This window comes from Alligator sinensis, unplaced genomic scaffold (assembly GCF_000455745.1).
Source record: "Alligator sinensis unplaced genomic scaffold, ASM45574v1 scaffold917_1, whole genome shotgun sequence".
In the NCBI taxonomy this organism is placed as follows: Eukaryota; Metazoa; Chordata; order Crocodylia; family Alligatoridae; genus Alligator; species Alligator sinensis.
Genome location: NW_005841988.1, coordinates 2,281,477 through 2,306,892, shown reverse-complemented (window position 1 = coordinate 2,306,892; position 25,416 = coordinate 2,281,477). Strand labels below are relative to the sequence as shown.

At 41.2% G+C, this 25,416-nt stretch overlaps 1 long non-coding RNA gene across 1 annotated transcript in view; it reads left to right on the top strand.

The window, feature by feature from the left end:
- LOC102377641 overlaps positions 1-19,698 on the top strand; it is a 43,989-nt gene extending 24,291 nt beyond the window's left edge. Inside the window, exons 2-3 of the long non-coding RNA XR_323543.1 lie at positions 16,866-17,045; positions 19,558-19,698. This is a non-coding gene — a long non-coding RNA (uncharacterized LOC102377641). The remainder of the gene's footprint in view (positions 1-16,865; positions 17,046-19,557) is intronic.
- The last annotated feature ends 5,718 nt before the right edge of the window (positions 19,699-25,416 follow it).

The following is a 25,416-nucleotide window of genomic DNA, read 5'->3' as shown; positions in this document are numbered from 1 at the left end:
TTCCTGAATCCTTTTTCTGTCTGCCACTCACTCTTTGTTTAACCATGGGCCAGTTTTCTAAGTAGGGTTACATACTCTACCAGTCTAAAAGAGATCTAAGGAGAACAATCTTCACTGACAATTTATCTTGGTGCGTAATGTTTCCACTTATTTATAAGTTGAATCCTAGGGTCTCTCTCATTTTCTTCTTTCCAGTGGGATAGTGGCTAAAACCAAAGAGGTCTTCTGTCACAACCAGAAATTCCTATCTTGGTTACCTCACTTCCTGAGACTTTTTTCTATGATACATGTGACAAATACTCTGTCCTTTTCTTTGTTGCCACCTATTAATGCACTACATATTTTCATGCCTAGATATATCACCCAGGATCATTTTCCCATGATTCCTTTCTTCCATGTATGGGATCAGATTCAATCTTCGGTGCCATCTGTAAAACCTGGTGGTAGCTGCTTTGGAGTGGGTTTCCCTGAACTTTTGGAATGTATTTCCTTTCAGTGATCATTGAGCATGAGCCCCAGGTGGTGAGGAAGGTGTAAGTCCCAGTCTGGTCATTATGCTGGTTGATCCCCTAGAAGGAGTGAAGTGAACTGCATTTGGTAAGCACATGTGGCACAGGCAAGGCCACGGCACCTTTTCAGTAAGGCAGTCATTTGTGTGAGGCCTGTCTGACCCTGGAAAATGGTGCCAAATCACTGCAGTAGATGATCAATCTATTAAACTGCCTATTGAGGAGAATTAGTTTGGAGCTGATCAGTGGGGCGTATTTTCTTTTCTAGACTACAGCAATGAAGAGTGGAATAGGATTAGTCATGTTGGGTAAAACCACTCTCAGAAAAGTGCTATGAAACCCACCTAGATTTCAATCCTAAGTCTCAACCTCTTATATATCTAGGGCAGAAATTGAGTAAGCCATGATACTTTCAGTTCCAAGGTACTGTGTCTTTCAACATTGATTCTTACTGACAGGACCAAGTGCTCAGCCACTGCCTGTAGTGGCACATGGCCTGTATGCTGGGAGGTTTGTATAAAGAGGAAGCAAAACAGGAGTGTCATGTAGTGGCAGGTTTCATCCCTTTGGCCAGTTCTGATCCAAGGCCACAGTAGTTTCCCCAACTGGAAACTCCTGCATAAGACTGCTTTATAAAGAGCATGGCCAATTGCTATCTGTGCAGGACTAGGGAAATGTCACACTGGGATAATTGCAAGAAGGGTGAGATTGGTAACAAAGAAAAAGAAGTGGTGGTGGAGGGGAAGAAAATCTTAGAGGAAAGAATTACATTGGGTCAGAAGTCAGGTCTGTTAATTGCTGGTTCCTGGTCTGGATCTTGCTTGATTTCTGATGCCAATCAGTTCTATAGGGAGCTTTGATTAAGAGCACATCTATATCCAGGGCATATAAATATTCTGTTCCACTGCTAAAAACTGGGCTGAGATTCAGCTGTAACTGTAGCTTGACAAACATACATGAGTGAAATGATCAGAATAAACATCTAGCTAAATGTATGCCTTTCTGACTCTGCAGAAAGATTTAGAGATAATGTGCTGCAGTTGGAATCTAGACAGTTGAGAGAGAGACAGGGTTGTATAAAGAGAAAAGAAAGGAAAGGAAAATGAAGGGTTGGGAGGATTTTCTCTGACATATACTCTACATACTCTGAAAGAAAAATGGGTGTAATTTGGACCCCAAATGCAAGGCTAAGCGACAGCATCTAATAGAGAGAACATGATTTAATGGTTGGTTTATAAACTAAATAATTTTACTGTAGTCTATAAATGAATCTCATGACAAGATCCAAAGATTTTTTTAAAATGCTGGATAGCAAATACTGTATGTTAAGGAAATTGAGATTTTTTTTTTTAGCTGATGTCCTTAGAAATATATGTATATAGTCTTTTTATAGCTGTTGGCATATAAAATAAGTCATTATTCTAAATAGAAAAATATTGATGATGTCATAGGAGCCATTGCAGGACACATCAAGCTGATCTGATGAACTGGGAAATCAATAGATATTTTCCAAATGAGATGCCATGTCTTTTAATTGGTTGTGTGAGCACAATATAGTGCAGAGTGCAAAAATGTAAAGTTAATTTTCACGTGGTTTGGGATTTTTAATGTGTGTTTCTATTATTTTTTAACAGTTTTTTTGTTTGCATATAAGTATTACACAAAATCAGCTCATAATAATTTTGCATCTAGGCGCACAGAGGCTAGCAGATTAAAAGCCATAGAAGTACTAGCAAAGATAAAGTAGATTTCACCTAGCATTAATAAGGCTTCACTTCACTTGTCTGAGCTACGTAAGTATTATAATTTAGTGCATTTTAGAGATGTGTTAAGGGTCTGATGTCACAAAGTAAGTGCTGAAAACCAGAATGCCATTCAGAAGACCTGACTTCTATTTGCGTCCACTAACCATTACACCATACCTTTATTATAGCTAGAGTACTACACAATTATATAATCAAGGTCTTACTAAATACAGCCTCCCCACTGCACCCCTTAAAGCACTTAATAACAAAAACCTTCTTACAATGGAAGTTGACCAGTGCAAGATGAGTTGAGTGTGAAGGTGTGCTTAATTAGTAGAATACTTATCCTTTCTGTTTTTAAATTTGAATAGATTTAAAAACAAGAGATGCTGTTAAATACTTGTTTATTTTCAAAGCAGTTGATGATATTATTTCATGATCTTGATCTTCCATCAAGTTCATGTGCCCCTACTGGATTTACCTGTGAGGATGGACATAGGAGCGACATCTAGAGTGTGTGGAGGTGATGAGGGACGGAGGCATACATATACAGAGAATATTGTATTTACTGCTTTAGCTGGGTAAGCCTTAGGTGTGACTTTCAGTACAAGTGTGGAGCAAGACTCAATTTCATGGTTCAGAAATAGTAGTGAAATGCCTTAATTGCTCTGCCATCACTTCTGTACATTACTACAGAAGTGGTAAAACCCTGGCCCCATTGAAAACAATGGCAAAACGCCCATTGATAGTGTCACGATTAAGTCCATCATGTTCAAATTCCCAGACCTTCAAAGTCTAGTCAAGAGATGGGGTGCAGGGCACAGGGGGAAAAGAGACTTTTTTTCCATTCTTTAAAGAATTCCTGGCAACTAGACATCTTCTAGCCTCAGCTTCTTGCCTTGGTTCCTCACTGGTGCCAAGTCTCTTGTCTATATTGCCTCCTGCCAAGCTCAAGGCCACAAAATCACTCGGTCACTGCAACTCTGTGAACACAGAATCATGTAGATGATCATGTAGGACACAGAAGGTGTTACACAAAACACTAACTGCACAGTAGCGCATCACAGCACCAACAGTGCTAATATGCTACTGCAGAGTATTATTAGGCTACTGCGCAGTAACATCACTATTCTAGCATTTGCCAGCACTAACGTGCAGTAATTCTGGTTACTGCTCATTTATTTAGTACTTGATTATACAAGTACTAAATAAATGTGCAGCAACCATTGTACAGTCGTGTCTTGTGTAGATGCTCCCAGAAGTATGTTGAGTGCCTGCTCCAGGGCCACTTTCAGGATCTACCGAGACAGAGTGGAAAATTTGCCATGAGGTGCATGCTATGTATCCCTTTTAGCCATTTATGCTGCCTAATTGTTGGGCCTGGGGACCCAGAGGAGAAGTGGGCAAAGCTTATTTTTTGGCAGCACGTCTCATCTCAGAATAGGAAGGCACGGCCTAGGTCTCTTCTTTTAGCAACGCTTTGTGTCCATGGAGAATGATCTCCACGTCTTTAATTTTCTTGTCAGCCTCCTGTCATCTTGAATCACAGTTTCCATTCTCATGCCAAGTAGCTGGAATGGCTGCTAGTATTCTGTTTATATTCAGCTAATCTTTGTAGAATGCCCTACCCCACAATTGCTAACATGCTGCACCTCTGCCAATTCCCTGTTTGATGTAGTGTTTGTAAGCCAAATCTTCACCTGCTGATCAGATGAGACCAAAACCAAGATACAAAATTTTGCCTTCCAATTCTGCCTTTCATAATCCTCTCCTAGTCCTAAATACATCTATCCCAGTCCTACATCTAAAGAAGCCAGTAATCACAAACAGGAGCCAACATAACATATAAAAAATGACCTCTAAACTTTTCAGCATTTGTGCATGCATACATATATACATCTGTGTGCAAAATATACACTTAAAGGATAGTTTATTGACCATTTGAATGTATAAATCAGACCATTTCACAAGTGTCTGCTAGTATGTTCCTTGCACTTGCACTGCTCAGCAGAGTGTTTAGGATGCAGCTTGGAAGGTTGGCTTGACATTTCACAATTAAGAGGAGAAAAAGGCCTGGATCTTATAAACGGTAAGTATCAGACATCATGGTGAGTTCTTCTGTCTGTGACCTCACACGTCATCCCTATCAGATATGCAATGTTCATTACCTTTAGCAATTTGGAAGTCTCTCATTTCTTTGTGAACCATAAATGTAAGAGGTTTTTTATTTTTTCTTGTCCAAATCATCTTAATCCCCTGAAAGAATAATGGCTGCATTCCTCTCCTATCTCTTGTTTGTTTTTAATGCATCCCAGCTGCATTGTGCTAGGGATGTTATACTGTACGTGGAACAGAGTTCTAATATCATTTTTTGAATTTTAAAAAACACTCCTTTGGAAGGAAACCATTCTCTGAACTATTTTGAAAATGCAACAGAAGCTCTAATCCTCAAATGATTGTAGGTAAAACTGCTGCATTTTTTTCACCAGGGAACAGGTTGGGGGAAGAGAGATTTTTTTTTCATATTGTAATAAATAGTTATAGTGGTAAACAACTATTTCCTGTTCATAAAATAATAGTTGTGCATGAAACTCAAAAGTTATTGGTCAGCTTGGTTGAAAATCACAATTACAAGATCATCTACACTTCTCCAAGCTTATCTTGCCTGTCAGTATTGTCTAATAGGATTTCCTGAAAATATGAAGGATCTATGGGAAGTCTTTTAATGCCCCAGTTCCATATCTAAAAACATGGGGTAATAGGAGCAGATTCCTTTTTCTGCTTTCCTCATTTAGGTATTAAGTTTTTTCAACAAAAGAAGCCTTGTTTAACTACTGTGTCTAGAAATAGCAGGGTTTTGTAATACTGGTTGGAAAATGGGGACTCCTGGGGCACATTCAGACCAGCATGCATATGCGGTATGCAGCGCCGCAGACCTGTCTGTGGCACCACGCTCCACATATGCCACACGTGCAAGCATTCCCCATGCTGCTAATTTACATGAAGGAGGGGTTTTTGACACCAGGAGATCCCACTGTCAAAAAACCTGTGCTAGAAAAAAGCAGGGTAGTGCACATGGCAGCAGCGTGCACCGCCCCAAACTAGAGCCTAGCCAGCCAGAGCCAGCTGGCCAGGCTCCCTGCTGCTGGATCACTGCTGCTGGAGCCCTGGGAGGCCCCCAGAACTCCACGTAAGGCTGCTGGAGCCAGCCCAGGTGTTAGCCCCAGCCTCCCCCATCCCACCCAGGGCAACTTGCCACATGCCACAGTGCACATTCACGGGCATTCCCTGGGGACAAGTACCAGTGATACAACCATGTGCCACTGCTATTTGTCCTGGGAGAAATGTACATGCACGCTCATCTGGGCATGCCCTCAGAGCTCTTTAGGAACTTTTAATTTTTCCGTGAGAACTGAAAAATATTGTCAAAAAGTGAAATATTTTGACGTAGGGAAAAGGAACAGGGTTTCATGGCAGATACAGTCTGTTAGGGGAACTTTGTCTAAAAAAGAAGAATGGGGATATGAAGCATCTGAACTACAACTGCTATAAGGTAGCATGTAAGCACAACCAAAGCTCTCAATTTGTATTTTCAGCCTACATATTTTATTTTCTGTGCAGTCATTGTTGACAAAATGCATTTTTCCCCCAGGGAAAAATCATTTAATAAATAAACTTGATTTTTTTTCCATTAAAAGCAGCTTCTTAAACATATATTTTTAACCCAGTCAAGTGATTTGATTTCTTTGGTTTCTGGAAACACACCTTTATTATCAACAATAATAATGAAGATGAAAAGACACTACAACATCCATTCTTGGAAGATGTTGCAGGAATTTGAACAAAGTATAAAGATGGCAATGGGGTGTGTCAAAAGCCTTTTTAACAATGAGTTTAAAATATGCTTACAAACTTAAGTGATGCTGTTATTGGGCAGTGATAGAATTAGTACTTTGAACTCTTATGGAAGGGGTGGCCTGGGAAATGTTGCATTCCAAAATGTGTCTGTTTTCCAAGCCTGATGTCTAGTTCAACTGGTTATGGCTGGGAGTCCAACTTTCCAATCACAAAGAAGCAATTGCTTTCTATAATTATGGATTAGCAGGTTCTAAAAGGGGTGATTAAACTGGGATTGACTATACACTTCATTTATTCAGAGCTAGCCTCTTTTTTCCTATTTTGGTATTTCAAAGTCTCTTCTTGGTCAGATACAGGAAGTTCAGAAAAATTCAAAAATTAAAAGCTAAACCAAAATAAAACCACTTGAAAGTTTAAGGCTAGATTCTGCAAGTGACCATATTGGTGGCATTTGCTCATTCACATGATTAATTTCAATTAATTTAAACTCCTATTTAAAGTACATCTTGATTTTGGGGCTTCTGAATGACACATTGTTCCTGATTCTAAATTGGTGACTAAAATATTTGCCACATGACAATAATTTGTACTGAGTAATGAAATGTGTAATTTTTTTTTCTGTGAATAATCACTCATGCTGAAACTAGTAAAACTTTTTGGGACATATGATATTTTTAATCAACAGAATGGTCCTCTAAATCCTTGCAAACTAGAAATATATACAAATATGATCCATTAATTAAAGCAGGTAAAACTGTAACATCTGTTGCAAAATGGTTTGTGAATCGCTCTTTGCACTATTTGACGGCCTATATTCCAGGTCAATTTTTACAGCTGGGACAACCACTATAGGATTTCCCATCAAAATAGACCCTCTCCAGTGTCCATCAACATGGGTCATCATCAGCATGCTCCTCCGACCTCCTCTTCCTCAGGGTTTTCACTTCCTCAAGTAGAAAGTGCTCTTAAATTCATGCAGCCCTGCTGTCTGAAACACTGGAACCCAACTGTGCTGGGAATCAAACAGCCATCTTTCATGTGCAACAGGCTGTACACGTGAGCACTTTAGTATAATACTGATGAGAGTAAGGGGTCTTAGTGACTGATTTCCAAATCTTATAATGGGCAGGTATGATTTTGTAAATCCTGCTCCTGTTTCGCAAGAAAAGATCATTTGAGTCTTTGGTTTCTCTCTTTCTTTAAACAAATTCATTTAACATTTATTCAGCACTGTTCTATCAAAGGAATATTAACTGGATTTATCATTTAAGGATATTGGATCTCATTTAATTTTTTTTCCTTTAATATTTCTGAGACATGCATATTTATGAAAATGCTCATTTTGTAATCTTTGAATCTGCTTTACAAGCTTGCATTCTGAGTTTAATCTTGCCAGGTTTTTACAAAATCCTATTGCTAAATCTGACCTAAATCTGTTAAATATTGACTCCAGACTTGTCAGGCAGAAATGTTATTCTGGTAATAAAACAACTCTATTAAAGATCATTGATACTATAAGTGAGATAACTTCACAACATGTGTATCAGTGTTTACTTTAATGAAAAGGATTTCCTGGCATATTGTCAGCTAAATGTTTTATACCAGGAGCAGGTTGGAAAAAAATTAGACAGATTAAAGTCAGCCTGCAAAAGTGTGTGTGTGTGTGTGTGATTTTTTTTTTTTTATTAATATGTATATTCCTTGTAACTTAAAGTGTGAAAATGAAACTGCATTTAATAAAGCACAATAATTTATTCTAGAAATTAGCAAGCCCACGTTTCACCCATAAAACCATTGCTCTGTGATGTGAGACTGGACTGTATTTCAGTGGCTGTGATTTATAGTTTGGGTTTGTTTTATTTTTGAGGGGGTGGTGATTGGGGAGCAGCAGAACAGAAGCTATTTTTCAGAGGTTTATTAATTCTTATAGAGGCTAAACCAATGGACCAAAAATTTTTGAATATGAGAATCACCTTTTCCAAAGAACACTTGAATTTTTGTAGATTGATTGATACAGATAGCACAAACCAAAATGTATAGGTGCTTGTTGTGTGAGTTCTAACCACTTATGCTTAGTCACGCCCTCATTTGCAAAGATTTGTAAGAACTAAGGCTCAAGGATAGCTCCAGTGTAGCTGTACTGATGTTGATAAATTTGACCCTAACCTGTATTGATGCGATTATCTCTGTGTAACTCACAAAGAGAAGGAGACCCACTTCTTACAATATATAGCACAAGGAAAAAAATATACCTGGAAAATAAATGGAGATTCATTCAAGTAAGAGAGTGTGAAATTTGTTTTTGTGGGCTGATATTTAGTGAGGAGCAGTGAATTCCTGCCAAAATGACTCTATATAGGCCAGTAAGTATTTCTATTTTTTAAAAAACTGGATCGTGGCCCCCCAAATATCACAAATTGCATAAAAACCATGGAAACAAAACTTTAGATGTCTCTATACATGCATTAATGTGCTGTTGTTACTGTGCATTAAGTTTAGTACCTGTAATAATTGGTATTAACTCAATGTGCAGTAACTGGTCTTTTTGTGATGCTAATATGCAGTAGACTAATTCTACTTTGCATTAGTACATTAGCATGGCTTTTGCCATGATGTGCATTTGGCTTCTCATGTAGACATGCCCAGTGTTTCTTTTTATTTGCTTCTTGAGCCTGTAGGGTGTCCTTGGGGCAAATTTTCAAGTCTTTTAGTACATCAAGAGGATTAGAATCTTACTTCAAAAAAATGAAAACAGAGATAGTTGCATAATCACATGACTCCTGGAGCTGGAGCATTAAGGGGAAAAAGTTTTGTGAAGCTTGCCAAAAAAACCCACTGACAGCACCAAATACAGCTGGGAAAAGGGGCTGTGATTGGCAACATCCTGTGCTGCCAACCCTTTGACCTGATTCACAGGATTTTCAGAAGTACATTATCTAGATATTGGCTTAGGCTTGTTCAGTTGCTTCCTTTATTAATGAATTAGGCAGGCTTGTTGTTTCAGCTCTCCAGAAGTAAAAACCTGATGTTGATGGGCGTTGTCTTGATCCTACAGCTTCAGGGAGAAGGTGGTCATGGGTTGCACAGCAAGTCCAGCATCCTTGGGTCAGTGTGGATAAATGCTTTGGACTGTCATGCAAGTTAATGGCACTCAGTATCGTATGGATAACTATGTTGGATGGATTTGGCCCAACGAGTGTACATAGCTGACTCAGCTCTGATTTAGTTAGTGTATAAGGTGCAAATGTACCCTGCCTTCTGTTTGGCTTCAGACCATCAGAGCTAAGAACTACCTCTCTCAGACATGTTTACCAGACAGAAAAACCTACATTCACTGTTCTGAAGCATGTGATGTCCTTTAACTGGAGTACCACAGTGCCTGCTTCTTCTTACCAGCTAGTAGGGGCAGATGGGTGAAGAGGGGAGGGTGATACCATTGGGGTTTTTCCTGTATTGGTAATGAAAACCATTGCTGCAAATGGTAGGGTGTATAAATTATGTATGTTATATGCCTTCCCTTTTAAGCAAGGTCTGTGTGATTGAGTTTCTCAGCAGACCTGATTTTACAAGCCTCCTAAACAACATGAGTTAGCCTGAAAGTAGCCATGGGATGATTTCCAGAGAGTACATGGGGTATGCCAGCAGGGACTGCAGACCCTGGATCAGTTCTGAATAGAAAACAATGAATCAGGCACAAAGGGTAGGTGTTAATTCATTGGTTAAGGGCACCACAGCTAGCAGACAGTTTTGGAGGTAAAAAATGGTCATGCTTTAGTCATGCTGCAGCAGGCACGCTTTTGCCACTCAGTAAAACGACTAGGAAAACAACATCATAGATAGGCATTTAGAGTGAAATTTACTGGTGCTGTTTCAGGTGGTATGTGTATGAGTCCTTCATAGTTGTCAGCAAAACTCCCAGATGTCTAAAGGTTTCCTTGAGGAGTCCTCACACTGATTTGAAGAGAAGACAGGTGCAGGGATTGAAATGACTTGCCTTCTCCTTTTTGACTCTTTTACTTTCTGAAGTGCTTGAGTACTCAGACCAGTTGTATTACTGTGCAGCATCCATCTAGTACTAATTTCCAGTATCAAAGTGCTATTTTAGGTTCTCTTCCAGCAAACTCTCTTGCACAGGTTCAAAGGTGGTATGCTAAAATACATCTTCACTTTCCTTTGTTTGAGAAAACTGAAGATAAAAAGAAAAAAGAACTTAAAGTGAGGGCGGTAAATTAGCTCACAATCAATCCTTTCTCCATCATGAGCCGCACAGGAGAGGCCTTTGGATGACAGGATCATATTTTCCCTTTGGTGCGTGCAGAAAAATCCAGACCATGAACATACAGACTCTCACTGTGTGAGGTTAATGAGTTTGCCTATGCTGATTTCAGTCTGTCCAGGTATTTATCACATGGCGAGGAAACAGAAGCACAAATAAAATCATGCATCTTTTATTTTTGTGTAGTATTTTAACTTAACCCCTTTACCACAATCTTCCATCCCACCCACAACTCAGAGACAGCCCGAGAGAGCTTTTCTGATTAGCCGAGGGTGTTTTTGAAGAGCTGTTTTGCAGAAAGCGAAACATTAGAGTGCTTTGTTATGACAAGCTGGAAACATGTCTGTCTGTGCAGGTCTGTATGTCTGTGGATGTGTGATTTCATGCCTTTGTTGTGGTGTGGTGGCTGGGATAGAATTACACAAGGAAAAGTTAAAAGAGAGAAAGAGAGACAGGAACTGTTTGGTTTACGGTTTACGGCTTGCTCGGGTTTCTAAAGCCTGAATGAGCTGAGGGCCCAGAAGAGGGTGCCACAGCTCTGGATCTGACTCACACACCATTGTGGTTACTATACAGCAAGATCCCCTATAAGGCAAATGTCTGATTGATTCAACGGCACTCTCTCTCACATTTTCTCTCTCTCCCTCTCTCACCGACCTCCAAACGGCACACTCCGGAGGGAAGCTGAAGTCTAGTAACTGAGTGTTAATTATGTCTGAGTGGATTCTAGAGAAAAAGAAAACCATATACTGTATCAGCAGAGAAATGGTTTCACTGTGAGGAAACTAATGATGCTTTTATCAGGAACAATATAAAGATTGCTTTTTTACTAGTGTGTGTCCCACAGGGTTTGGACTATGAGATATTTCTGTATCTGGCTTTAGGTTCCTCTGAGCTTTTACATAATCAAATCAATATAGCTATGATTCACCCTCTGGCAACAACTGCTTCTTGCAAGTTGCTGCTGCTTCTTTAGTGACTAAAGAGAAAATAAATAAATAAGTAGAAAGAAACTTATTACAAATCCGTAAACATTGATTTGTTTGGGCTTAGATTTTACTTTTTTTAATTGCCAGAGAGAAAGCAGGAGCAGAAGGAGGATAGATGAGTTTGTGGTCAGTCGTGCAGATGCATGACCACTTGGTTGCTGTATGTTTTTTTTAAAGGGAGTCGATAGGATTGTATGAACCAACCTGAAGTATTGTGCAAACACACAGAGAAGAGCAGACTGGGCAAGCAAAGGGCAGAGGCTGAGAGAACCAGGGCAGGCATAGAGCTGAGGGGTGGGAAGATCTGATCCTTCAGTAGGAACTCTTGTGTTGTTTGGCTCTGTAACTTTACTACTATGTTATTTAATGGGAAATTCTGAACATAGGATGTTTGCAAAACTGCCTCTCTAGTTTCCAGGCAAGAGCACAAAAAAGATGCCTTGCCCAGCTGGGTTTTTTTTTGTCCCTCCATCTACCCATTTCCCCCACCCTCCCAGCCAATTCCCTTCATTCCAGAAATTCTGTCTCTCTTTTTTGTGCCATGTTGTTATTATCAAACATTTTTCTCCCTTGCATTTGCTAGCACAGTACAGAAATCTGGCGCATACAACAAACCTGTATAAATGACATCTCTTGTTGTCTTGTTTTCACCCGGGGTGACATCTCTGTCATCCTCAAAAAGAGAGAGAGAGAGAGAGAGCGAGCACACAAATGATTGCTATCTTTGGTTTGAAAGAAAAGCCCATTTTGAAACAGATCTGTTTTTATTTTTAAAGGTTTGCAGCTTCACCCAGTGGTTCCTAGGAGGGACCTTGAGCTAGATGCTATTGTTATAGCAGCAGAATGCTCTTGGGCTCTATTCCCAACCGTACTTGTTGTGCAAACCTGGGCTTTCAATATGCCAATTAGCCCCCCAGTGTTTTTGTTCATTCTGATGCAATCTGATGCATTCTGATGATGTAAGGTGGGATTTATAAGATTTACCTGTCTCATGTATGTGCCATGAGGTTTAATTAATGTTTGCAAAGTGCTTTGGGATCCTTGGATGGAAGGTGCTAGAAAAGTGTTAAGTACTATTACCTTTCAGGGTTTGTCAATGGCCTTATGACACAACAAAGAATAAAATACCACTGTGCTTAAGCTTGTTTTCTATCCTGTTTTCTATCTTACTTTCTAATTTTCCTGTTACTTTCCCTTTATTTTAAACATATGAAAGAGTCTTTCCTGTAACAAAACGCAGGAGGGGAGTTTGATGTACTAGTTGTGTCACATGCCTTTCATACGCCATGTCAGGCAGGTAGAATGAGGGCAACACCAGTCACTTAACAATATGGGCCAAAGTAATCTTTCATGTGAGCACTGTTACTTTCGGCTGAGTTAACCCAGAGAGAAGTTTGACTCCTTGTGTTCCCCAGAGACAGGTATTTCTTTGGGCAGGAAGGAAACCAGATCTAAGTGCACTGATAGAACAGAAGAGCTCTGTAGTCCATCAAAGCTGGACCTGGCCACGTCGCATCAAAACATTTTTAAAATCATTTATAGAAAATGGATACAAAATATTCAATAAATACCTTATTCCATAAATACTCTTTGGCCAGCTTATGAAGAAAAGCATTTGCCACTTAAATCATGTGTTGGCCACTTAAATTATTCAATGATTATTGTTCAAGCAACTCCAATAAACATCCTGTGCTGTGGGAGTGGATACAATCACAGTCAATCTGTAGCTGTAGGACACCGCATGAGATGCTTTAAGAGCAGGAATGTAATATTTATGCCCCACCTTAGTTTGCAGAGTCTGAGGATCACAATTCATGGCCCCTTCCCCCTCCTCTAAAGCATAAGGAAGATTTTGTGGTGCTGTGTAGTTCCCTGGGTCTTATGTTTACTTTAAAAATATAATTAATTTGTAATTTTCAAAGTTCTCTGTAATTCTGCAAGCCCTGCAATACTAGCACTTACTTGCTTCCCTCTGCCCCCGTACCATACCTGTTGATACCATAGTTCACTAAGTCCCAAAGAACCTTTGACAACAAAATGTCTACTTTTTCTGAAGTTGTGAGGGGCACTATCCTGATTTTTCAGGCCCTCCAAGAAAAGGGATCCCAAGCAGTGATTTTTGTCCATTGAAATTAATACATTGTCTGTTTATGTCTTAATATTTTTACCTTTTAATTTTAAAGATTGTAATTTTTTTCCCCTCTCAGTCCCAAGACATCTAATAACAAGTATGCTAGTTGTCCTACCTAGTTCTGTGGGCCAAATCCAGTTTTGCAAGGACCAATGTAGCCCTCTGGGCCATAGTTCTGTAAGCAGTGAAACTTTTGACAGAATACACATTGAATCACATGCAGCATCATTTAGCCTCCGTGCTCAGTCAGATGAATATGGAACATGGTTGCAAAGAGGGGCAGATTCTTAGTTGGTGTAAATTGTCATCACTCCATTAGCTTCAACAGTTTACGCCAGTTGACAGTCTGCCTCTGGATGTCTGACAGTTAGCCTTCTTCCCAGGCTCACTCTCACACGCATACAATCAGAAAATACACTTTAAAAATCTAATAATACTTACTTGAGGCTTTTAAACTCCTCAGGGGTAGATAGAAACAAGGCAGTAAAACAGCAGAGGGAAAGAAAAACAGTTTAAAAAAACTAATAAAAAATCCCATAGGAAGGAAATGACCCCCACCTCCCCACACACACACCTCTGAAGGAAAAAAAATTAAAAGGAAGCTAAATTGTACTTGCCATCACTGCTTGCCTGGAAATGAACCTACAAGTCAAAGGTATATGGTGCTTATGTTGGAATTGTTTTCTAAACAGATTTGTGTGTGAGAGTGTATGTGTGTGAGTGTCTTTTTCACCTCTCTCAAGCAGCTTGTGCCAAAAGCAGTAAAAACACTGCTGTATTTAACATAAATCATGGGCCTGTGTCTGTAAAGGACTTCTGTTGTTGGGGAGAGTTGTTTGATTGGAGATGAAAAGAGACTTACCACCACATTGATCTAAGGTATTCGTATGGAACATATTTGGCTAGGATCTGCCTTTATTAGTTGTATCCATGTGGGCGCTGGAAGAATTAAAGTAAAGCTACACACTTTAAGTAGAAAACTTGACAATAAATGGAATTTGTTAAGTATTCATGTCTGCGATACAAAAAGGAGAATATTTTACTGTGTTTTTTCTAAGAAAAAATGAAAGCCCATTAAGGATTCCAGGATAAAGAAGACAGTATATCAGCATCCAAATGTGCATTACAGGGATTGCAAACCTAGTGTGAATACTCTCATGAAAACAGCTATTTTCCCAAGTTACCACAAATTCAGTACAGGGAAAAGCTGCCCCATTTTCTTCACAAATGCATTTTTTTTTCAAGCAAAAAAGATGGGTTTTGGGATTGGGTGTGTTTTTTTTGAGAATTTACCATAAATGTTGCTATGATTCAAACAAAATTCTTTTCTTTGGTAAAATGTCAGTCTCTACCATTTGGCTGTTCCTGACCTTTATTTACATGAGTAGCTGCCAGTGAAAGCCAAAGGTGCTACACAAAGTAATGCTCGCAATTCAGAAAGTGGGATGCACCAAACCAATTCCCCACATGATCATAAGGGGCACTCTTCTACCAGATTGCCATGTTTCGGACCATGTCTAAAATTGAAACAGTTGCCATTAGTTATAAAGCATCTCATGAGTAAAGCTGACATTTTGGTGTCCTACCTAAATTCCCTTCTATATTCTGTCCACTAATTTTCCCCCTGTAGGACCAAGAGGAGAGAAAATTCTTCTTCAGGGGCTGACCTACATCACTCTGTTAAATCACATTAAACTACAGAGTGACTGCATTTCTGCAATGTGCTATATGGACTGGTCAGCATTTCTAAGTGTCTGGGAGCTTCTTCTGCCTTTGTGACTCCCCAGTTTCATACCTTAACACTTTGGGACACCTCTGTAACATAATCTGCCCTTTCCCCCAAATCTACCTCTTTTTTTTTTCCTTTTGGCAATAACATGGAAGTCTAAATCCCAATCCTCCTTCCTTCCTTCCTTCCTTCCTAGAAGTAAACTAGGTGGGAAGGTACTTGTACTCTGAGTTGGAGAAAGGAAAAAAAAACTCCAACAGATAACATATTTGCAGTACAAATATTAGGAGAACTACAGCTCCTAAGTGATCTGACCTTATAATACAACTGAAAGCATATCAAACTGTATAGGACATGTAGTGTCCATTCAGGAGACGTGATTGATAGTTTCCTGGGGAGAAGGGAACACCTGGAAATTGTTCCTGGGTGGAATTGGATATGTAAGAGACGAGATCTGGATATAGCTGCTATGAGCAATATGGGGTCATAAAGATGTCCTGTATATAATGCCATCGTGTTTCACATATGTTGTTGTTGCTGGCTGCAGGGTGGCTTGGTGAAATGAGTGAAGACCTCTTGTGTTGTAATTCCACTGCTGATGCTGACTTCCTGTATAGCTTTCTACCTGATTTTGGAGTTTTCAAAGGATTTTCAGGGCAGTTGAACATGTCCTAAGGACTAAATCCAGTGCAGAAGGCCCCCTTTATCAAACTCAAAACTTTTTGAAAATTTTGAAACGTTTCGACTTGCCTCATTTCATTTTGAGTCTGTTTCAAAGCTCTCTGTTTCATTTTGATTTTGCTGTTTCGAGCTCGAAACAAGTCAAAACAGCATTGAAACAAAATTGCCAGTGAAATGTCGCACAGTCCTAGAGTCCAGCTTTCCATCTGCATCTTCACACCACTGCCCTGCAGAAATCCTGCTCCTGCTCCTGTGGCCATACATATCCCTCAGTGAGAGTCAGACTGGGCCCAAAGAGATTTATTTGATGTACATATTCTGAGGTCCTCCACAGCCCCTGCAGGGAGGCACCGGATGGGTGGTAGTGGTTTGGAAAGAACGTGTACCCTGCAGTCAGCCTTTTCTGTTGCCTGTTCGTGACCTTTCAAAAAGTATGTTAAAATGACTACAATCCAAGAAGGCATATTGCATATAAAATGAATGACAGATCCTAGCGCCACCAAGAAAATCAGCCCCTTTGTTTATTTAAGCTTTAAAAAAATACATCTGGGAGTAGAAGTCACTGAGTTATAAATGAGCTCCCCTGACCACCACCAAAAAATAATAATTGTAGTAAAAATAATGGTACCATATTCCCTGATAAACCAGTGCCAGAAAAGCTCTTGGGGATCAAGTTTTTGTCAGTCCCCAGCTTTTACCAATTTAAATTCTTGGCAGCATATTAAAAAAAATGTATAAGGTATTTGAGACTGCAATCCCTCAGGTACTAAATCTAGTGTTTCCTGGCAATAGATGAATGTTACTGGAGTTAAAACCTAGCACCATAGTACCAGATCTCCATAGCTGTTCATATTTATACTTAACAGACAAATATGTCATGCTTTCAATATCCCTTTACACAGCCAATTTTTTTTCTTGCATATTTTTTCTCTCTGACAAAAATAAAGGTGAGAACGTTTCAAACAGGCCTGATATCAGCCTGTTTTGTTTGCTTTCCGAGTTGCTGATACGCACCTTTTCCACCCTGAAAGTCCTGGCATGCAGTGTGACTTAATTACATGAGGTCAGCATAATAGAAACGGAAGAGGTAGAAGGTGGAGTCCTCTGAATACACAACTGCCCTGCTGGTGAGTCTAAGTCAGTGGTGTACACCAGTAATTCTCTGGTCCATGGTTCTTAATACATGGCTGTACTGTTGGCATTGGAGTTGTGCCTGATCCAAACCCTCAGATCTGAATGCTTTCGACAAAGGTGGGTGCAAAATCCAAGCTCAAGTGTGAATCTGAATTTGTCCCCTGGTCTATGAATAAAATGAAGCAAAACCTAAATCTAAATATCTCTTCATTCCCCAACTTTCTTCCCTGAGCTTTGGGGGTTTCCAGATATGTCTCCAGATAAACTCTTGTGGCCTGAGGCCATCTCTAATAGGGACATGGGGGATAATAAACTGTTATGTCTCCTGTGGGTCCAGGCTCTCTGCCCTATGCCACTAATGGCCCTTCCTCGTCACATGGATTTGTTAGATTTTAATACACAAATAAACAGTTCCAGGGAAAGTGGTGAGCCCATGGGGTGTATCTAAAGAGCAGAGATAGATCATGGCAGGGAGTCTCTCTGGCACTGAAATCCATTTTGTGTAGGAGACTAGGGTGGGGGGCTGTCAGGGAGCCAGTAGCAGCTCCCTGTTTCTTTGGGCCAGTCCGCACTGGCTCCTGCTCTAGAGTAAGTTTGTTTAACCTGTGCCAGTTGCCTGTACTCTACCTGAGACCACATGCCAGGTGGGGATTATACTCCAGCCACACCTACCCTCCACTCTGCTCCCTGCACTACACCCTTTATCCAGGCTCTGTGAGGGCTAGCTATGCCAGCTTTACATTATCTGAGGCCTCCTCATTCTGGGGCCCTTTCTGCATAGGAAGAGACAGAGGCCTTCCATTTCCCTTTGGAGCACAGGGCCACCAAAGAGTTGAGTCAGTCCAGAGGAGATAGCTGAGTGGTTTTATTACTAGACATATGGTCTGATCCTGCACTACTTAAAGAAATGCAAGGCTTGCCACCGACTTTAGGAGGCTCAAGTTCAGGTCTACAATGCATTAGTTAAGAAAAGCACTACCTTTCCTGCAGCTTTAGAACTTAACCCAGCATTACATAGACATGTTTTCATACTGGCAGATAAGAGTACACTGTTCAGTCTTGTTACAGCTTCTTATGTAAACAGCTTCCTTAATTACTCATTTGTTCCTGAATCTTACAAGGCTCAGAGTCACAGTGGTGCCTAGTGTAAGCTCAGTGACTACAGCCACTTCAAAAAATGATAAATTAGGCTCTGAGCACCCAATCACTGCTTCAGCTCCATACCCTCACCCCCTTCCAAGGGACACACACACATTTTGTGGGCATAAGTTCCTCAGGGCACCAGCTATTTATGCTGGGCATTAAGCTGTCCCTGAAAAAAAAATATATTTCAGCTCATTCAGCTTCACTATCTTTAAAAACAATTAAAAGACTAAATAATTGAGAAGAAGCAGCAGCTACAGTAAATGAGGTTGTTACATACATGATTACATCACTGCTGTGGGGCCAAATTCTGTCCTGCTTTACCCACATGAATCTCTGTTCAAGATATGGAGTTACACTGTGTGTAAATCAGGGCAGAAAGTGATGATATCTATGTTCAGTCAAAAATAGTCTTCCTTTCTGCTTGCTTGCCCAGCGCCAAATAGAAATCTTGGTTGATTGGGAACCTTTTATATAGTGGGGAACATAGAAGCACAAAATCCTGGGGAGAAGTCAGTCTCTTTTTCCTTGGGGGCACTAAGGTCTAAAACTTTCCCTTGGAATCACCTAAGATGGGGGGGAGGGGGTTGTCCCCACTGACTTCAGTGGGAATCCCACATATTCTCGCTGAAGGCAGGATTTGACCTTTTGCATGTATTTATGTTCTTGTCCATTGTATTGGATGGCGAAAGATCTGGTTTTGCAATATAAGAAAGAGCAGAGGGTGCACATGTGAAACTACTCGGCGGGGGGGGGGCGCCAATGTGAAACTGGCGGGGGGGGGGGGGGGGGGTAGGGGTCAGGTGGAAAGAGTTTGGTTAGGAGGGTCAGTCATGTGTATTCTATATGATATTCAGCTCCTTATTGATTACACCCATTTGGTGGACTGAACACAAACCTAAAATCAGATCCTGCTTAAGCTTGTGCTTCCCCGGTAATTGACTCTCGCATATTGATTAAGATGTTGATGTGTCCCAGTATTTCTCAGTGGTAATGCAGCTGAGAATGGGCCTCCTCTCCCTGCAGTTCTCAGCACTCACCGTACTGCTGTCACCACACTCACTTTAATGGATAAAGCTGTCATCCTAAAGCTAGAATGTCTTGCAGGCACAAAGACGAAATTAACTGTTCAATAATTTATGGGACATGGAAAAAACTTTACCCAACAACTTCAATTGATTGCTGTAAGTGTTTTGACTGCACTCGCCTGTTTTGCATAAAGTCAGCTGCTTTGGAGTGCTTGATTTCCACTTACAGTAGCTTCTTGGCCCTCTCCACAATAAAAGTTTTTAAAGAGCTTTTGCCTGCTTAAAGGGATTTTCCTGTACAGTGCAGCACTGACATTTTGACTTGCCTCCACAGGTTCCTGAGAAGTCCAAGGCCCTCAGTGAAATAAAATGGGTGGATTCAACACATCTCAGAGCAGGCAGCACAGACACACTGCACTACTTGGATTAGTGTAAAGCTAGCCATCTCTCCAAATGAGAAAGAATTAAATGCCCAGGCTGCCAAGAGACTTATGGAATTAGTATTGGACTATGGGACTTTTCATCTGTAGCCTGTTGGTTTAAATTCAGACCAAGCTGGTAAGGACTGAATTACCTTGGCATTTGGAGGTCCCCAGGCACACACAGTGAAATGACTTGTGGGTCTTTGTCCACTTTCTCTGGGAAACACATGTATATATCACAAAGAATGCCATCGCAGTTTCAGCAAAAAGATCTTGGCTTGAACAGGCATAGATATTGCATTACACCTTTACTCCTAGGGGAGGTGTTGTCAGATTGTTGGGGAACTGGCACTTCTGCCTTATTTTGTATTAATTAGTTGCTTAAAGCACTTTTTTCTCTAGGGCCTTTCATTATTGCCACATTCACTAAAAACAATGTCTTATGGCTGCCTGCTGGTATTCTAAGCATTTTGCTACCTTACCTCTCTTTGATAATCACCACTTCTTCCAATTACATTTTATCTTAGTGAACTTGATGGTCATGAGTCTCATGGACTGGTATGGTTGGTTAGAGCCAGGCACTGCAGGAACAAGCACTGTGTGTAGGATGACAATATGGGAGAATGGGAAATCCAGGGCACTTCCCTCCCCATTCAAGTCAACGGTGCTGCTACAGGCAGAGGCAGGGGCAGGGTGGCGTGGTGTGCCAGACAGACAGGCAGCAGTGGTGTCTGCCCACCTGCCTGCCTGGCATGCCACACCATTCTCTGCCACTCCATCTCTCTGCCAGACTATGCCCTACGTTTCAGGGATACTCATTTTAATTTTCACCATCTGGCCAGGACTGGCCTCCAAAATCCAGAACTGTCCCAGGTAACCTGGGATGTATGGTTGCCCTGACTATGTGGGTTTCTCTCATGCAGCTTTGCCAGTCAATCCTGACATACAATACATCCTGCTATAATAAAGCTGCTTATTGGTAAAAGTGAATAGCCACAGTGCAGGGTGTCTTCAGTATGAGGAAATGCATGTTTTTGTATGGGGCAAATACTTAGGGGGTCCTTTTTGGAGGTAGAGGCCAGATTGGCCAAGCCAATGGATACTATCTTAATTTGCAAGGGCAGGAGGTATGACTCTGGGTGTTTCCAAGATTGACAAGAGCTGCAGTGTGAGATGAAAGTGAGAAGTGACTATTTATCCCCATTTGCCTATTTTGGGGGTTTAGCTAATATTCTGAGTCAGCAATGCATGCAAGTCATATTGTTGTCAAATCCCAATATCTTCAGCCATGGCAATGCAGAAGCTGTCAGTTGACTGGTGTAGTCGCACAGCATTCATTGGGCTGCTGCTTATCCAACGTTTAGGTTTTTTCCCAAACAATCAAGGGTTCGGTTAATTCTTAAGATCAGTTATACTGTGCATAGTGTAATAAACTCTGGGAAAACCTGTTGGACATGCCTGGTCCTCCATGAGAGACAGCCACTCTTAAGCATGCTCTGCCCACTTGCCCCATATGGCAAATCTGGAAGTGCATCAGTGAAGCACTCTGCAACCCCTCTCCTGGGGCTCTCTGTCTATGGCATGATTGAAAGCACTCAGATGGGCACTTGTTGAGTAGCTTCACTCCCACATTTTCAGGTTTGGCACATGTGGGAAGGATTGGGGGGCAAGACATGCTCTAAATCGGATGGACTTGGAGGACTAGGAACGTGGTATACATATATCCTCTCAGTTTGGGGTTGTATGTGTTACCACCCTATGCTGAACAGAATTAAAACATCATGTCAAAACCCCCAGTCTGTTAGCAGCTGTTGGAGTTTTTATCTTTCACCTAAGCGTGCTAAGCTTATGCTTTTCAAGCAGGAAGTTACAGCTTCCAGCTCTGCTGTCATCCAGAGTAACAGGTGGCCACAACATACAGCAAAGTGACATCCTGAAAATCCTAAGTGGCCTCAAATTCATTAGAAGAGAAATTGTTTCTTTTTTTGGTCAATGTCCAGTGAATGAAAGCATGAATTTCCAGAGCCACCTCTAGAATAAAAGCTTACATGGCACAAATAATGTGAAAAGAAAATCAGAACAGAAAGAAACAAATAATGAAACTGCTTCCTGTTGTGTTTATTTGCTTTTCTCCCTTCAAGGTGTTAATCCTGTATTACTGAGCACATTCCTAGAATGTTTCCCAGATGGAAATGCAAGTGCCCCAGCATTTCCTGCCATTATACACTATGTTTTCATTTGGTCTCCTTTGAGAAGCTCCTTCTATCCAGAACTCCTTTGAGAAGCTCCTTCTATCCTTCTATCCCCACAGAGTGTTTTCTCCCTTCAAGGTGTTAATCCTGTATTACTGAGCACATTCCTAGAATGTTTCCCAGATGGAAATGCAAGTGCCCCAGCATTTCCTGCCATTATACACTATGTTTTCATTTGGTCTCCTTTGAGAAGCTCCTTCTATCCAGTCTCACAGAGTGGGAGGATGTGTTGATTTCCACTTTATTGTAGTGCACAGAAGTTTAGCACAGGCTGTCAGATTTTGTAGTCATCTCGGCTGCTGTTTGCTGCAGTGTGGGGTGTCTGTTCGAAGGCCAAACCTCTGGCAGGATCCTCAAGTGTAGTACAGCTGCTGGGCCTGTTTGGACATCAAAGTCCAAATTAAAAATTTATACCAGTACTTGAAAAATATCTGACCAAAATCTTGGTATGGATTAAATCTCCCTTGCCATACAAACATCTCCAATTGAGGCTTGAGGAATTTATTTCTAAAGAGAAGAAAAGGCCCAAATAGCTGTGTAAACTGATGCAGGTCAGATGTTTGTTAGCTAAATCATCACTAGTAAAGAGACCTGCTAGACCTCTCAGGGAGGCTGCCAGGCTCATGGCTTTTTTCTTTTTTTTTTTGTCTTCTGTTTTAAGTCAATCTCCCCTTTGTACCACACAGCAGATCAATTCTCCAGTTATTACAGCATAAGGAGGACCACCCCACTGGGAAATCAGCATGTGAGAAGGCAAACTCTGCAATCCCTCTGGCGCTGAAATGCAGCACTGGTAATCAAAAATGCAGCCGGTCTAATAATAATGAGGGTGGTCTATGTAGCTGTTGCACTGGCATGATTTCAGTTGCTGTGTCCTACATCTTCAGATCATTTGGAGCCTGCTTTCTGTAAGAGAGGGCTGATATATGTAGGGTTTTCTCAGAAAGACTTTACTTTGGTTTTTTCTTGATGTACAATTGAAGTCAGACCAGATTGTCATGGCATAACAATTACCCAAATGGGGAAGTTGCTGAGTTCTAAAAGACAATGTTTCATTTGCATCTCATCCTGGAGTAGGGTATACTCTCCAAAATTATATTTTTCTCTTGTATCTTCAATTTCTTCTTATAAGGAAAAAGTCATAAAGACAATAGAAGTACACAAGCTCTAGTAAGGGTCTTTCAATATCATGAAAATTTTTCAGTGAGGTTTCACCCAGGATACAAGTAAAGGAGCAAGCTCATTGTATTAGCCAATGATCTTCACAAGGCTATTAGATTCATCAGTTACAGGTAGATCTATTTGTAGCCTCCACCCAAAGTCCAAATGTGCCATGGTTCAAGAACTGATGAAGGAAATTCTACTGTTTAACTTCTTTTTTCCACACAAAATCCAGACGATTTAGGAAGAGCAATTGTTCCATCATCCTAAAGTCTCTCAAGCAGAGTCCCATAAGCTCATTTCTATTCCTTCTACTACATTAGATTGCCAGGAGGAATTGTTAAAGGCTGCATGTTCAAATGCCAAAAAAAATGCTAATGACACCTTCCATCAAATATTCATTTCTTCAGGAACAAACAGTGCAGTCACCAAGCCAAATGGCTGGTTTAGACATGACTATCCAATGCGTGGGTGAAGGGAACCACAAGTTACTGGAGCCATTTTAGCATTTCTGTTATGTTTGCTGTTCATGCTCTGGAGCCACATTATGTTTTCTATGAGCTGATGCAAATATTGTGAGAGCTATTATAGCATTGAGCTCCTTGAAGTTTTAAATATGTCCACAGTCTGATTAAACTCTGTTCAAGACATAGGTTGGTCTGTTCAAACAAATCTGGGCCCCCTGCAATCCCATTTGCATTACTTGCTCTATCCATTATGTGACTTACTGTCTCAGGAAATATGTGCATCAGTTTTGCACACAAAGATTATTCTCCCATGGAAATGAACCACCTACTCCTTCCCATCTAACATAGCACTGGAGGCTGTTGAAGCAGGTAGAAGGAGAGAATTGCAAGCTGAAACTTGAGCCTTGCAAATGAGAGCTGTAAATGAATGTAGGCCCTCACTGAATGGCATTGCAGGGGGCCCAGATTTGTTTGAACAGACCAATCTTGAACAGATCCAGCCTGCCCGATATGAAATTTGTAGTTGGCAGGTAGTTGGCTGAAGCTGGATACAAGAATGAATATGTTCATATGGGTAGAGAGGAGAAAATAAAATGCTAGCTAGCAAAGGAGTTTATGGCTGCTAATATGTGAAAACTGATAGGTATTTTCACTATAAGAAAATATTGCCTTTGGCCATGAACAGGCATTGATTTCTACTGGTAGAAATTTGTGAGAAATTTCTACTGGTAGATTTTTTTTCCAGGAGAGGGAGCATGCAGGTGTTCAGCCTGCAGCCACCCCCTCTCCCCTGCTCTCCATGCCTTCACCACACTGGGACCCCAGTCTAAGGTTGAGAGGGAGAGGTGGACATGCAGCAGCTGCTACTCTGCTCAGCTTCCAGTGCCTGGGGGCTGAGCAGTGTGGCAAATCTCTACCCTCCCATCCCCAGCCCTGGCTCCTTAGATCAGGGACTCCAGTCAGTGGGAGTGAGTATAAAGTTTTGTCCCAATGCTCCAGTCCTCTCCCTGACCAGTCTGGAGGGGGCTGAAGTAGAGGGGGAATCTCCCCACCCTCCCCCTAATTCCTCCAGCAAGGCAGTCCCCGATTTGGGAAAGTGCAGAAGCATTACCCTGCTTCTTCACTCCCTTCCCAGACCAAACCAGGAAGGGAGTGTACAAACATTGACTCTTGAAAAAGCAACTCTCTCTCAGGGGAGATCTTTCAGTCTGACACCTGGAAGATCTTCTCCCAGAAGAGGCACATTTCCCCTGGGAGAAATAGAGTGAACACATGTCTGCTTATCATTTCTACCCCTGCAGCCTATCGCACTGACCTGGAAGTGCCAGGGGTGCACCTGAAAGTGCCAATGGCGCTTCTCCTGGTGTCCCCACTCCCTGGCCGGTGCTCTCAAGGGGGGCACCAGCACTCTTGCCTGTCCTCCCTGCCTGTCACCTAAGCGGGGAACGCTGGCTGTCAGGGGGTGCACCAGCACCCCCTACATGTCACCACTGCATACTACTGCAGTCTTGATGTGTGAGGGAAAGTGGTATCATGTCAGTGCTGTCCAGAACAGAAGGTTTGTAATGAACTAGAATGATGCAAAAGCAAAGCCCAAACAGCAGGCTGGACACTTGTGAAATTTAGCATAAATATAGTATCTTTCTTTAGCTAGCCATAGGTCCCCACCCTCCAGTCTCACTAGTTTTGTTTAGACTTCACAAAATCCATAGCGGGTTTTGACAGGTCTGATTCTAGGCAGGGTGCTGTCCTCAAATTTTTCAGGTGGGAGTTAGTTAAAGACAACAATACTTTATGGGGCACTCCTGATTTCCAAAAACAGGAGACAGCAGACCATAACCAGAAGTGATGCATTACATGGTATTTATCCCCTATCTATCCCTTAGAACTA